At 35.4% G+C, this 15,541-nt stretch overlaps 1 pseudogene; it reads left to right on the top strand.

Annotated features, from left to right (window-relative positions):
- Positions 1–632: 632 nt before the first annotated feature.
- Positions 633–1,556, top strand: LOC102883033 (annotated as a pseudogene).
- The last annotated feature ends 13,985 nt before the right edge of the window (positions 1,557–15,541 follow it).

Here is a 15,541-nt window from a genome sequence, read left to right as displayed (position 1 = left end):
TGGAGTAAAAGTGCATGAGGGGGCCAAAGCAGAACAATGTAATGGGAACTAAGAAGGTACAAATTCAGAAAACAAGGCATATTGCTACCAGCCAGAAGCTAGGTATTCTACGTGCGATGAAGTAAAGAAGCACCTGCAAAAGCACTTTGCTCTGTGGAAATGAAGAGAAGGGACCAAAATCCAGCAACTAATCTAAGCATTAGAGAAAGTGCACCACCACTAACAACTTCAACAACAAAAATCAAATGAAACAAAAACTGACAATTTTGATAATGGTTAAGTTTTGTTTTAATCAGGAAATTTCTAATATACCTCAAGCAAAGTAGCCCAGAGTCCTACAGGAGCATAATTCTATAGAAGCATTTAAATGGGAATAACAGTACAGCAATAAGAACAGTGTCTTAGAGGAATTGGGAAAATGACGAGCAGAAAAGTTAACTCAAAACAAGAGAGTTATGAGGTGTAAGTTGTTTTCAGCTAGAGAATGTTAGGTGTCGCAAATGTTTTTATCTGGAGAAGAATTACGCAATAAATGAAAGTCTTAAATCTTTTTTACTTTGTTGTCTGCATATATTCTACAAAATAGTATAACATAATATTTTTGCTTGTTGTTATTCTGCAGACTGAGACTGATGGAGAGAACGAGCAGCACAGTGGTGACAGAATTCATCCTCCTTGGTCTGACCAAGTCTCAAGATGCTCAGCTTTTGGTCTTTGTGCTAGTCTTAATATTCAACCTCGTCATCCTCCCTGGAAATTTCCTCATCATCCTCACCATCGTTTCAGACCCTGGCCTCACAGTGCCCCTCTACTTCTTTCTGGGCAACCTGGCCTTCCTGGATGCATCCTGCTCCTTCATTGTGGCTCCCAGGATGCAGGTGGACTTCCTCTCTGAGAAGAAGGTAATCTCCTACAGGGGCTGCATCACTCAGCTCTTTTTCTTGCACTTCCTTGGGGTAGGAGAGATGTTCCCGCTTGTTGTGATGGCCTCGGACCGCTACATCGCCATATGTCGTCCTTTTCACTATTCAGCTGTCATGAACCCTAGAGCCTGCTATGCCTTGCTGTTGGCTCTGTGGCTTGGGAGCTTTGCTCATTCCATTGTACAAGTGGTCCTTATTCTCTGCTTGCCCTTCTCTGGCCCAAACCAGCTGGATAACTTCTTCTGTGATGTGCCACAGGTCATCAGACTGGCCTGCACAGACATTTTGTAGTGGAGCTCCTGATGGTCTCTATCAGTGGACTGCTCACCCTCCTGTGCTTCTTTGGGCTTCTGGCCTCCTATGCGGTCATCTTCTGCCATATAAAGAGGCAGTCCTCTGAAGGCAAGAACAAGGTTCTCTCCACATGCACCACACACATTATCATTGTGTTTCTCATTTGGACCTGCCATCTTCATTTACACTCGCCCCTTCAGAGCCTTCCCAGATGACAAAGTGGTTTCTCTTTTTCACACAGTGATCTTTCCTTTATTGAATTCTGTGATTTATAGACTTCGCAACTAGGCAATGAAAACATCAATGAGGAGGTTATTGAGTCGGCCCATGGTTTGCTGAATTAAATAGAAGAATGAGAAAAGCAAGAAAGGAGAATGTTCAGTTGGAATTATTTTAATTATTTATTCATTAATGCACTGAGTCAGACAGTCCTTTAGCAAATACTATATTTATTAAATCCATCCAAGTTTTAGGTACCATTCTAGGTGTGTAAATGAGACAGGTAAGATTCCAGATCTCCTGGGGTTACATTCAAATGGATAAAGACAGGCTAAATTATTAAACTGAAAAAGAAAACATCACAATATCTGAAAGATATTCCTCTGATACAAAACAAACTAATGTTATTGTAGAGTTTGACTGGAAGATATAGTTACTTTTTTTTATTGTTAGGTGAGGTCTTGCTGGGTGGTGTTTAGCTGATAACCAGATGACTTGAATAATCCACCAAATAATTAACTGGTGACATAAAATTCTAGGCAGAGAGGATGACTGATACAGAGACACAAAGATCTATGAGCTTGGTACATCTGAAGACCGTAAAGAGGAATGGAATATCTGTAGCATAGTTGAGTGTGAAAGTGGCAGGAATTGAAATTGTACAGTTGGTATGGGTAAATCTTGTATTTTAAGTGATAAGAAGTTCAATTTATTCAAATTTCAAAGGGAGGTCATAAAAGGGAGGTCACTTAAACAAGAATAACTATCTAATGTTTTTTATTTGACTTAAAGCACAATACTCAAGATTCTGAATAAAGGGTTTTGTGTAGTAAAATATCATTTAGTAGAAAGTATCGTGCTGTTAAATATTTTTTATAAACACTTAAAGACATTGTTATTTTTTTCCAATTTGGTAGAGGGAGGAAAAGAAAGCTGTTCTGTTCCATGGAAAATTGTCATGAAATGATTCAACTTTGTATTTTAAAGTTTTGGAGACTTTTGTGCTTGTTCCTAATTGTCTTTTTTTAATCTTAGAAAGTTGGTGTATTCAAAAATCTTATCACCCTGAATGCAATGATGATAAATATTTGATGTGTCAGTCATTATTTAGTTATAGATAACTAAACCATTCTGGTTATTTTTTTTTTTTATGAGTGTAATATAAGGCATTAAGTGTTTATAAAATCATGGAAAGGTCTGTAAGAGTAGCCTTTGGTGTGGCAACCAGTAATAAATCCCAAAACATTACAAAAAAATTGGTGTATATAGGGAATTACTGTCCTCAAGCAATGATGGAGCTCAGGAATAGAGAAGTCATTTTTTGACTGCTGGTTCCAAGATCACAGCACTTGAAACATGGCCTATCATCAGGAAAATACTCCAGAGCCACTCTAATACTACTAGATATCCCCACACAAAATGGAAGGCTTATGTTCTGTTGTCTCTATGCTCACTTCCAGATCTTTAAATTTAAATTTTACGTAAGTAATTCAGAAGTCCTGAGAATATATCAGGACATCACATTGAATTTTAATCCTGGAGGTCTATGGACGAACCAGAGATAGACAGAGGTTTTTTAAAAAAAAAAATTAGATTCAAGTATACAATACATTGGTTATACATCTATGTAGTTCGTAAAATGATCCCCGCAACTGCTCCCTCCCTCTTCTGCCCTCCACCTAGCTAATATATTAATGCTAACTGCATTCTCTATGCTGTGTTCCCCATTCCTGTGGCCATCCATCAGCTACTAATTTGTACTTCTTTAACCCTTCTCCCCAATCTTCCAGCCCCCAAACCTCCTGCCCCTCTTTCCATCACCAAATTGTCCACTATATTTGTGAGTCTGTTTTTTATTAATTTGTTCTTTTTATTCCTTAGATTCCTCATATAAGTGAAATCATATAGTGTTTCTCATTCTCTGTCTGACTTAAATACCCCCTAGGTCCATCAGAGCAATATCTTTTTCCATCCTCTTCTTTTTAGTCTGTGTGTGTCTTTTAATCTGAAGTGAGTCTCTTTGTAGGCAGCATATGTAGGGATCTTGTTTTCTTATCCATTCAGCCACTCTATCTTTTGGTTAGAGCATTAATTCTTTTCCATTTGAGGTATTTGTTGATAGGAATGTAGTTGTTACTGTGCTTTATTCTTGTTTTTGATACATGTTTTTTCTTCTTAAAGAAGTCTCTCCAACATTTCCTTTAATACTGGCTTAGTGATAATAAATTCCTTTAGCTAATTTTTGTCTGGGAAGCTCTTTATCTTTCCTTCAACTCTAAATGATAGCTTTGCTGGATAAATTGTTCTTGGTTGTAGATCCTGGGTCTTCATCCTGTCAAATATTTTTTGCCAAGCCCTTTTGTTCTTCATAGTTTCTTTTGAGAAATTAGCTGCCAGTCTTATGTGTGTTCTCTTATAAGTAACTGTTTTTCACTTGCTGCTTTTAATATTCTTTCTTTGTATTTAACCTTTGGTATTTTAATTATGATGTGTCTTGGTGTGGGCCTCTTTGGATCCCTGGTTTTTGGAATTCTCTGAGCTTCCTGGGGTTTTATGTCCATTTCCTTCACCAGATTAGGAAAACTTTCCATCGTTATTTCTTCAAACAGCTGTTCAACATCTTGATTTTCTTCAGTTACACCGATCAGATGGATATTTGGACCCTTAATAGTGTCCCATATTCTCCTTAATTATCATTAGAGTCTTGGCATCTTATCTCTTACTATTCTGATTGTGTGTCCTTGGCTTTCTTGTCCTCTGGATAAGGCATTTGATCCTCTTCTTTATTCACTTTGTTTATTTCTTTGTTTATTCCATTTAATATACTTCTCATCTCAGATAATATGTTATTCATTTCAGACTTGTTCCCTTTTATAATTTCCATTTCCATTTTTATGGGGTTTTTTTTTTGTTCTTATCTCTTTATTGAAGTTCTCTACACTTCCCACAAGTTCATTTGGCATCTTTATAACCAATGTTTTGAACTCTGCATCTGTTAGATTACTTGACTCCATTATATCTGGATCTCTGTTCTGTTCTCTCATATGGCTTCCACTTCTTCGTCTTCCCATTTTGGCTGCCATTCTATGTCTGTTTCTGTGTACTAAGCAAAGCTCCTAAGTCTCCCAGTCTTATTAGTGTGGATTTGAGAAGTAGGTGTCCAGTGGTACAGTCCAGAGAGGGATTCAGCTGCAGGCCAAATTTAGCCCAAGCCTCTACCCCTTTTGAGCCACCTGTTAAGATTCAGCAAGCGATCCACAGATGCTGTGCTTATAGTCACCTCAAAAGGCCACACCAGAAACCGAGGCCAGCTGCCTCCAGTGTGAGGCTAGGTGCTGCTCAGCAATGAACACCTGACTGGCTGAAGATATACCTGGATGTGGCTTGGGTGGGGCCATGAGTTGGGGGAGATGAGGTTTCAGGGAATCCTCTGGTCAGAGTGACCTCTGTTATCCAGTTTGATGACATCACAGCTATGACTGCGCTCTGTCTGGTGCACTGGCAGTGGGGAGGACTCAACAGGGAACAATGGATACCACAGGCACTTTTGTAGCCAGCCAGTCTTGCCTCAGCCCTCACTCCAACAATGTCTCCCTGTAAGTCCCTGGTGTGCCTTGTGCACAGATGAATCAGCACTGTTGCTCAGCGTGAACACCAGAGCTACTCAGCTTCTCTAGTCCAAGTAGCCCTGCATCCTCACCCCATTCTACCTTCTGCCATTGCAGAATGCTTTCTTGGATTTCTCCCTAGTCATATGGCTTGTTCATCCCAGGCAAATTTTCCTTGCTGCTGCTCCTTGTTTCTGTCACAACTTTGATTTGGTCGCCAGAGGAATGAACAGAGCCTCTATCATCTACGTCATTTTTTTTTTTTCCTCCCTAGACTGAGTCTTATGAAGGCTCAACTTAAAACCAACAAAACACCTGTTTGGATTAAGATAAGGTTTCTCAACCTTGGTGTTATAAACATTTGTAGCCATATAATTCTTTGTTGTGTCAAAGGGGTAGGGAGGGGAGAGTTCTTGTGTACTATAGATGGTTTAGCCTCATTCCTAGCTTCTACTTACTAGGTGCCAGTCTAATCTCAGTTGTAAAAAAACAAAAGTACCCTACATTTTGCCTAATGCCCTATAGAGGGCAAATTTGCTCCCATTGAGACACATTGGATTCATGTAATTAACCTATATATTAATCTAATAGTAAGATGGATGAACCTTATTTTGGGGAAGCCTATACAATTTAAAATTTTTAATAAAAATAATTATAATTTAAAGGAAAATCAATAGAAATGCCTAAAGATAGAAATATTTTATTAAAAAATAAGAGGAAAAAAAGATAGATAACTAAAATACAAGCAGAGATTATCCAGACTATGAAAATAAATAAAAATAACATTGTAATTATAGTGATTAGTATGTTCAAAATAATAGAAGAAAAAACGTAGTAAATAGGCTTTAAAAAGTAGAGGATTTTAACAGAGAATTGGAATCCACTTAAAAAAAATAAATGAGAATTCTAGAATTGAAAAAATCTAAAATCATAATTTATTAGATGGGTATAAAATCAGATGAAACACTGGAGAAGACTAAAGAGTGAACTGGAGTTCAACTCAATAGATAATACTCAAATTGAAATGCAAATAGGAAAGAATGGAAAATATAGAAAAGGACATTAGAGATAGGTGAGGTACAATGAAAATGTCTAACAGATTTGTGATTGAAGTCCAAGTAGCATAGGGAAAAGGGGAATGGGAGAAATGCAATATTTGAAGAGATAGTTCCCAAAAAGGTTTACAAACTAATAAAAGACATCAGTCCACATATACAAAAACTCTGTGTACCACAACAGAATAAAGACCAGTAAAAGACCCAAACACATCTATGTAAGAAAGATAAAAATAAGATATAAAGAGAAAATCTTAGAAGCATCTGGGGCGAGGAAGCACGTGTTGATTTGAAAGGAACAACCACAGGACTGACAGCATTTTTTTAACAGAAATGTGGAAGCCAGAGGACAATGGAGTGACATATTTAATGTGCTGAAAGAAAATAATACCAACCTAAAAGTCTATATGAAATTAGAACACAGTCTTTAAATGAAAGTAAAATAAAGACATTTCAGAAACACAAAAATAAATGAATCTGTTGCCTAAGAAGTTACACTAAATAATTAATAGCTCTTCTTCAGGTAAGAGAAAATATTCCTGGAGGGAAACACTAATTTGAAAGAAGGAATATAAAACAAGAACAAGTAAATTGTTAAATATGTTGATAGATATAAATAAGTATATACTGAATATCGACTGTATAAAAAATAGTATGATGTCTTGTGGGTTTGTCATATATATATATACATATGTACATGATAATAGCTGTAAAAAATGAAAATATTTTCATTTAATAGGATTATTATTGATATGGCTGTGTTAAAATTTGCTTTCTTGTGAGATATTTATATTTATTTATATTTCTTCCACTCTTTCTATGTTCTTTCAGTTTAATTCCAAAGGCAAGTAAATGGCTTCTCTCCTAGAGCTTCCAGAAAGAAATATAACTCTGCCGACACTATAAGTTTAGCCCAATGAGCTCTGCATCAGATTTCTGATGTAAGGAATTGTAAGATGATAAATATTTGCTATTTTAAGTCACTAAGTTTAAGTCACTAAGTTTGTGGTAATTTTTTATAGCGGCAATTATAAATTAACACACCACAGTGTAAATAGTAACATATTAGCATAGTTTTTATTTTTCTATTCTTTTATTTTTAATCTATATGAGTTTTTATTTTTAATGGTGGTTTCTTATCTGCAGTATATATGTTATCTAATACGACAATCTCTGTTTTAATTAGGTTATTAGGCCAAGCTATCACTGCCACTTAATCGTTGCATGTTTTTCTTTCCAAAAGACTTGAAAGCAAAGGAAAGTGCCACCATCTTGTAAAGACTAATTTACCTTGATCATGAGAAGAGGTAGTACTGCTGCTAGACAATGGTTAAGTAGAGTCACGGAAGATAAAATAGAAATCCAAACTGAAATACGGAATTAAACTATTCTATTTTTGAATGAAAAACATATTCTATGGTATTAATTATAGAGATGACATTGCAGTGCAGAAGAAACAATTAGTGAACTTAAAGATATAGCAATAGAACTACAGTAAGTCCTCACTTATGACGTGGATAGGTTCTGAAAAGTGGGACTTTAAGGGAAATGACCCATAATAAAACTAGTTTTACCATGAGGTAATTGATATAAATAAGAGTTAAGTTCCTATGATGTACTTCTTGTCACAGTAACATCACCAACCTTTTAAACAAAGACCCAAAATACCTCTAATGTTAAACACTGAAATAAATGTGAGTTATACATATGTTTAAGAAAGATTAATAAAAGTAAGTAAGATAATTGTTTTACAGCCTGCTTATTCCAGTTCAGGGTTATAGGTAGCTGGAGCCTATCTGGGTAGTTCAGCGCACAACCATCCTTCACAGGGCACACTCACACCCACACATCCACACTCACTCATGCTGGCACAATTTAGACATGCCAATTAACCCAACATACACATCTATGAGATGTGGAATGAACCAGAGTACCCAGAGAAAACCCATGTGGACATGAGGTGAATGTGTTAGCTCCACACAGACAGTGGTCCGTCCAAGAATCTATTTTTTTCCTCATCAACATTACAATGAAATGACCTTGAATAAAATATCATTCAAAGAACTGTTGTATGCACAATGAAACATGAAGAGAATAAAAAAAAATTATATAAATCTCTTTAAAAGGTAAGTAACTTTGCAAAGTAAAAGTAACAACAATATACTATTAAATTTATTATCTTGATATAATGAGACATTACATATAAAACAACACAAACACAAGAGCTGAGAGGAGGTAAAAGGAAGTTTACTGTTGTAACTTTCTTATATGATACCTAGAAAGATATAATGCAGAAGTTAGACTGTGATAAGTTAAAATGTAAAGTATATATTTATAACTCTAAAACAACCACTAAAAAAGCTAACAAGCCAATATTATTAATATGAATACGTTTAAATAAGTAATAAACATAAAGAAATAATATAAAATAACACTCAAGTATCCAAAAAGGCAAAAAATAAAAAAATGTTAAAAAAGGATGAAACATATACAAAAACGTATCATATCTGAGTCTGGTTTTAATGGTTACTTTGTCTCTTTAGATGCATTTTGTCTTGCTTCATATTGTGCCTTGAAATAAACCTGATTTTAAGACATTCTCATTCCTTACCACTTCTAATATGCAGTCGATAAAATTTCTTGTAAAATTATATCCAACTTTGTTAATGGTACTCTGTTAATAGGTTTTCCCCCCTACAACGACTTAGTAAGCTATTTTTGCACAGAACTTGTATTCATTATATTTTAATGCTTTCTCACTAACCCTCTGTTGTGGAGGTATATCTCATTTTCACACTAACAAGAAATCCACCTGGCTGAATAAAATATAATATTTACTTGTTCTTCAAGCGATGATTTAACATTACATTTCTCTGGTTGGCTAAGATCATCACTTTCAGAACTGATTGATATCAACCTTTTCCACCCTCACACACAAAGAGCTTACTTATTACCAAAATCGCATGTCTGCAAATATTCAGTCCTGCCTCGAGTGCCACCAAATGGTATCAAATGATCTTGAGGATGTTCCTGTAGTCTATTTCACACCCAGAAATCAATGTGTCAGACTAAGAAATATCGATATGACACATCAAAGATATATATTTGATGACATGTATTTACTCAAAATATATTGTGCAATCATTCTGTTTGTTAGTTTCACCGATATCAATTGCATATTACACATCATCTTTTACTGCTCAGATTACTGGAGATAAATTAGAAAGTAAAATAAATACTCATGCCTTTGAGGATCTAGTAAGGAAAGACAGGAAATACTCAATATGCAGTATCAATAAACAGAACAAATAAGCCCATTCTTTCTTAGAAACTAATCAATGCAGTGGAAGAAAAAGAGTAAAGCAGAATAAGATTGGTGGTGAGTACTTAGGATCAGGCTGGTTACAGTGATAAGTTGAATGTTCAGCATAGGGAAGGCATCTTTGAGAATTTTAAATAATTCTCCTAGTTGTCCTTATGTGTAGTTCCCTCATTTCCTTCAAGTCTTTGTCATATTGAACAAAGACTTGAAGGAAATGAGGGAACTACACATAAGGACAACTAGGAGAATTATGTCCCAGTTAGAAGGACAACTACTGCAAATGCCATGAGGCACAAGCATACCTAACATGTTCAAAGGATTTGAGGTAGATAAAGTAAATGAAGCCCAGAATAGTAATAACTCAGTCAAAAGAATAAAAAAGAACAGGTCATGTAGGGCCTCGTAGACATATATGGGGATTGGACTTTAAATGGATGGATTATAAATATCCTTAGCAGCATTTTTTTAATTCTCATTGCACTTGGCTCTTGTTTGTGAGATGCAAGCATGCAAGCGCATGCGCGCATGCACATACATACACACACACAGTTTTCTTGCTATTCGTTGAATGAATAGAGCAAAGGCTAATAAGGCGACTGTCAATGGATCCCCTAGCACAATTCCACATAATGTTCTTTGTTCCACTAGTGTCTTCTATTTTTTTTAACATCTTTCACAGTGTAGTGTCTAGGAACACAGATTTTTTGCGTCAGGCTGAGTTTGAATCCTAGGTCTACCACTTAACAGCTTTGTGATCCTGGGTAAATTATTTATACTCAACTAAAAATAAAATTATCTTTGTGATAAATCACATGTGAATACAATAAGACTATGTATATTAGCTACTATTATTTTAAAATTCCACTTGTTCTCCATCTATGTGTACTTGACAAAGACCTTAGATCTTACTTATTGGGAGGCTTTTTTCTCTAGGTGAGAACCCAAATTGTTCACTATAACTCTCTCACGGCACACTTTATTCATTTCTTCCACAAAAGTTATTTATAGTTTTAATTAATTTATTTATTTACAGAAGTATTAGTTTGCTATCTGGTTCTCCCTGAAATTCTAAATTCTACTCTATTGTTTAGTCATTCTAGTGTTCCATTAGTAGACTTCTATCTTGCACATTGCGGGCAAATGACATATGCTCTCAAATGTACATTTATATTGGTTTTTCCTCCTTTTTATCATCTCCTTTGCTCCGTCTCTCCTACTTCGAGAGATCCCCTTCTCACATAAACTACCTACACACAAGTCCTTCACTCGAACTCTTCTTTAGGAGAAGAAAACTGAAATTAGATAGGAGCCCAGACATGGGAAGCCCAAGGTGAAGTGCCGGTGGGAGACAACACAATGTTTTATGATGCCTGAGAGAAACATGAGGGACCTACAGAAGCAACCACATTGGGCGCTTGGCCGTGTAGTAGAGGCAAAGGCCATTATTGTTATGGTTGCTCCAGCTAGAAAGAGGGCAAGAGTATATATCTGGTGAGATGTGTAAACTAAATCTGGTACACTATTAACATTTTGTAGATTATGCATTTTTTTGTTTATTTGAGCTACTTTGCTCGGCTACTGTTAAGAATAGTACAAAAAAAAACCCAATAAATTAAAAAATCAATACTAATATAATACAAGAAATCCATTTTAGATACTAGAATATACGAAGCCCAGAGTCTTTAACTTGACTGAGTTTCCATAGTTTAGAAGTGATAGAGCCAAGTTTCAGAGTGCATCTGCCTGGGTTCAGAGAATGGGCTCTTTAGTTCACACAACTCACTATCCTTTTTCATGCACTATGCAATAGGGGTTCCTGCTCTTTGAAATTTCATTTCTTTACCCCTATTTCTTTGTAGAGTCTACTTATTATTCTATAAAATTTGGTATCTTCATGTCACTTTCACCAATCTCTCCTGTCCACAGTGATCCTTTAATTCTCTGAATTTTGTAGCCTTCAGTGGTATACTAACTTTTGCTGTTCAATGTTTTATTTACTAATCTTGACGTACAAACCTAATATTACATTCTTTAAGATAAAGAATCTGTGTCGTATGTGATTATATCAATCAGCTCCTCTAAGATAGAGTCTTATGTCAGTTTCTACCCTGAGCAGACTGCCAGAAGGAAGATAAAGCACACCAAGCAGGTGGCATCTCATCAAAGAAAACTTTGCTTTGAAATCAGCAGGTTGAAGAAATCATAACTTTATACATCCCAAGGTTTCATAAGTTCCTGGAAAGAAGTTGAAGGTAGAAGTAAAATGGTCCTTAATGACATAGAAATTGTCATCTCTAAAGCATCTAAGAAGAGATCAGCAAAATAGTACTGTTGAAATGTAGGAAGAAGCGTACATCCAATACTCCATCACTTAATTGTTCCCACCTCATTACCCATGCATAAAAATTTTTAGCTCATAGATGTCTTGATCTTATTTAAAATTGTGTTAATCAGGCTTAGGTTTTCTATCTTTTCTTCTCATTATAATTGGTTAGGAGCTTCATTGCCTAGAATTTGCAAGAATATGTGAGTACAATTTTAAAGCCATAGAGATTCTTAATCTCCTTGACCATGTGCCTTAGTCATGACCAAAAATCAAAAACAAATAAATGAAAAAAGATGATCTTTTTCAAATATTGGTGAGGAAAAGAACTTAGACCCAGTTTAAGTTGTCTTAATAATATCTAGTTTTCATTCAGACAAGAAGCTGATATAAAAAAATGAAGCAAAATAAAAGAATAAAATTTTTAATTGCTCCCTTATTACCTTATGGAGGCCATCTTTAGTTTGGTGGTCAAAAAACTTTGAAGATTATGAGCAATCTGCTGACAAAAGGATCTCAATGCCACTAGCCAATTACATTTTACACCATTAGTCTGGGAATAGATCCAGGACAACATTCAAAAACTCTGCCTCTCATGGACATGGACAGTGGATTAGTGGTTACCAGAGAGAAGAGGGGGAGGGTGGAAGTACATAAAGGTAAAGAGGGTCAAACATTTGGTGACGGAAAAAAATTTAACCTTGGGTGGTGAACACACAATGAAATATACATATGACATATTGTTGAATTATATACTATTTAATTTTATTAGCCAATGTCACCCCAATAATTTTAATAAAAAATTAAATTATAAATCTATTAATATACAAGGAAATTTTTTTGTGTGCAATAATTACCTAACCCCAAATTACAATTCTTATTTAGTCAGTGGTTTTAGAGTAGTCCTTTGTAACATAATCCATCATCCTGGTTTGAGCCATGAATGTTGACCTCTCTTTCTCAACCAATTACTAACAACCCCTATGGTATACACATATGTAAGCGTTTTTGAGTTGGCAACAACTCATTTCCATTCATAATTACCTAAACTTCAGGTCTTTTTACTACCTTGAACATTAATGAATAATATAAACCTCAGTGGAACTAGTTCAAGTTTTGAGTCATTGGATTGTGTGCATGTATTTTAACTCTCATATCTCAGCTTATGTTGTGGTTTACTTTGCTTGCCCCTATGAGGCAATTATTTAAGTTGTCATCCTCAGCTTCATGCATTGTGCTGGTCCACTGGCCAGGCAGCATTCCAAGACCTCCCCATTCAGCTGTGAATGTTGACACAAGTCTCAGGATGATGATGTACAATTACAATATAATCCCAGAAGTAACATGTTCACATCCGGGATGAGCAAAATGAGTCTTCATTTCAAATCAGAATGAATCTTTTGAGACTACATCTGGTGGCAATTGATGAATGATTACAACTTCTGTTAAGTGAGTTTATCATATGACCATGAGATACTCCCTAGAATACATACATAAATTGTTCCAGATAGAGGGACAGTAACTATGAAGTTTAGATAAATGTTTGGAACTTGTCCAGAGTCTCTCATAACTCAGATCTAGTCAGATGTCTGTTTAGCAAAAGTCTCTAACAATTAAAAGAGAAGGAAATGAACAACAGAAAGTCATCCTGGAGATCTGCTGCATCATAGCTACTCTTCCTTGATGAGCTATGTGAAGTTGAGGTGAAGGTTTATGACTCTGCCTCCCTCCATATTCAAGGTTATTTTACTGCGTTGCCACATTTAAATATGTTTGTATTCCCCATACTGTCTAGAACAGTTAAACAATGGAACCTGAATAAAAATATATTATTTATTCATTTATCTATGGTTTCCATTCTGTAAACATAATCAATTATACTTTAATGTAGAGATGTTTCTAGGCTATGTCTCAAGACACAGGACCTTCCTTTGCCTGATCATCAGCCAAGTTGACTAGTGAAATCGCATCACTGATTACACACACAGTTACTGTCAAGACCAATAATCCTATCCTTGTACCTCATTGTCCTTCCACATTTGCGTTCCAAACCCCAAGCATCCATTCTTAAAGTATGAAGAGAACACTAAAAATGTATCTTTACTTTTGAACAAATAAAGAAGGTACATTTTAAATAAAATTTCTCTAAATTTTTCTTTATTTCTCTAAACCACGGAATGAAAGATATTAAAGCATTAATTGATTTTAAGTAGTTTGGAATTTAAAGTACTTTTCCATATCCTATATATTCAAAAGTAAACAAGACTCCTTCAAATACATATGCAGATATGTGCACATGTAATGATGTAATTGCATTGAAAGGAAACTGAAGCAATAACCACCAAAATGTAGACAAATTATTTTTTTCTGGTGAAAAAAAAGGTAATAGGAAAGGGCAGATAGAGGCAGACTATTATATTTTCTTCTTAAACGTGTTAAGTGTTGGAATCTTGATTAAAACTGAATTTACAGAATACTTCATAAATATTACAAATAAAAGGTAGGTTTCCATTATTGTTTTATTATTTAGAAAAATATTAATAATGTTGCTTTTTACTAGATCTTAAATCTAAAACATTGCTCGAGTAATCACAGAAATTTTTAAGACTTTAAAATATTTTTCTACTCTCCATTAAAATCCTAAAAAATGAGCAGTTCAAGGCAAGATGCTCTGTCGTAGGCACAGTTGGAGTACATCAGTGACTAGCTCATCTCCCTCTGCCAGTCATCCCCTATCTAGTTACGCAAGTCACCCTGGCTTCTACTGGGACTAGAAATGACAACTTAGTTCTGAAATAGGTTTTCTTTTTTAAAAAGTTAACTGAAGAAGTGTCTTAAAACTGTGCTTAATTTCCATCATTACCACTTACATAATTGTACTCACCAGTTCTGTCTTTGACAAAAGGCATACTTTCAGGTGATAGCCTCAATTTAGAGAAACTCAGAAATTAAAAGGTCCCAAAGGAACATAGTATGGCATGGTTAAAAGTTTTCTACCCCAGAGGCTACTCTCTATGACGAATATATGCCTCACGCTCTCCCATGAACACTGGAAACCAACGAAAATGGTGTGGTTTGCTGCAATATGATTTTATTTCAAATTCTAGCTAGAATATGGACAATGCTTTATCCTTGGAGGAAAAAAAGGTCAAAAATGGGGTCTTTCTGGTAAGAAGATACAATCTATACTCTGTAAATTTCTTAACTTCTCCTTTAATTCCCTTCCTCTATCAAATTTAAGATATAGTTTTAATACCATGTTTTCCTACTACTAATTGGGATGGTTTGGAATTGCTGCATGGATTGCAGAAATATCAAGGATTTCTTCCTCCAGCTACATCTTAGGACTTCCCACAGCATCAAAAGATATGCTTTTTTATATAGTCTCACAGTGCCCTAAATGTCCTGGCTAAGGAAGTATTTATATTCACAGGGCCACAATCATCAAAATCTACAGTTTTTCCAGATTAAGAGACTGTTCCAGGCACAGATATATAACTATAATTAGCAGAAATTTCCAAACTTGGAGAAAAATGATTATTAATAATTTAGCTTGGAAAGAACCCTAATAGAAAACATGGAGGAAAATTTCTTAAAAGCTATAACAGTCAGCAGTTACCATTGAAATTGAATTACAATCTTGGAACCGACCAGCATGAGGTGCAGAATAGTACCACAGAGGAACCGGAGTCAGATTACATTGGGTGTGCACCCCAGTCACACTGTTTCTCAGCTCTGAGACTTCGAACAGGCTACACGCTGAAATGAGGTTACAACCTCAGAATACTAAGATGTAG

Source organism: Pteropus alecto, unplaced genomic scaffold (assembly GCF_000325575.1).
Source record: "Pteropus alecto unplaced genomic scaffold, ASM32557v1 scaffold462, whole genome shotgun sequence".
Classification (NCBI taxonomy): Eukaryota; Metazoa; Chordata; class Mammalia; order Chiroptera; family Pteropodidae; genus Pteropus; species Pteropus alecto.
The sequence above is the reverse complement of the archived record's forward strand: the minus strand, read 5'-3'. Positions and strand labels throughout refer to the sequence as shown.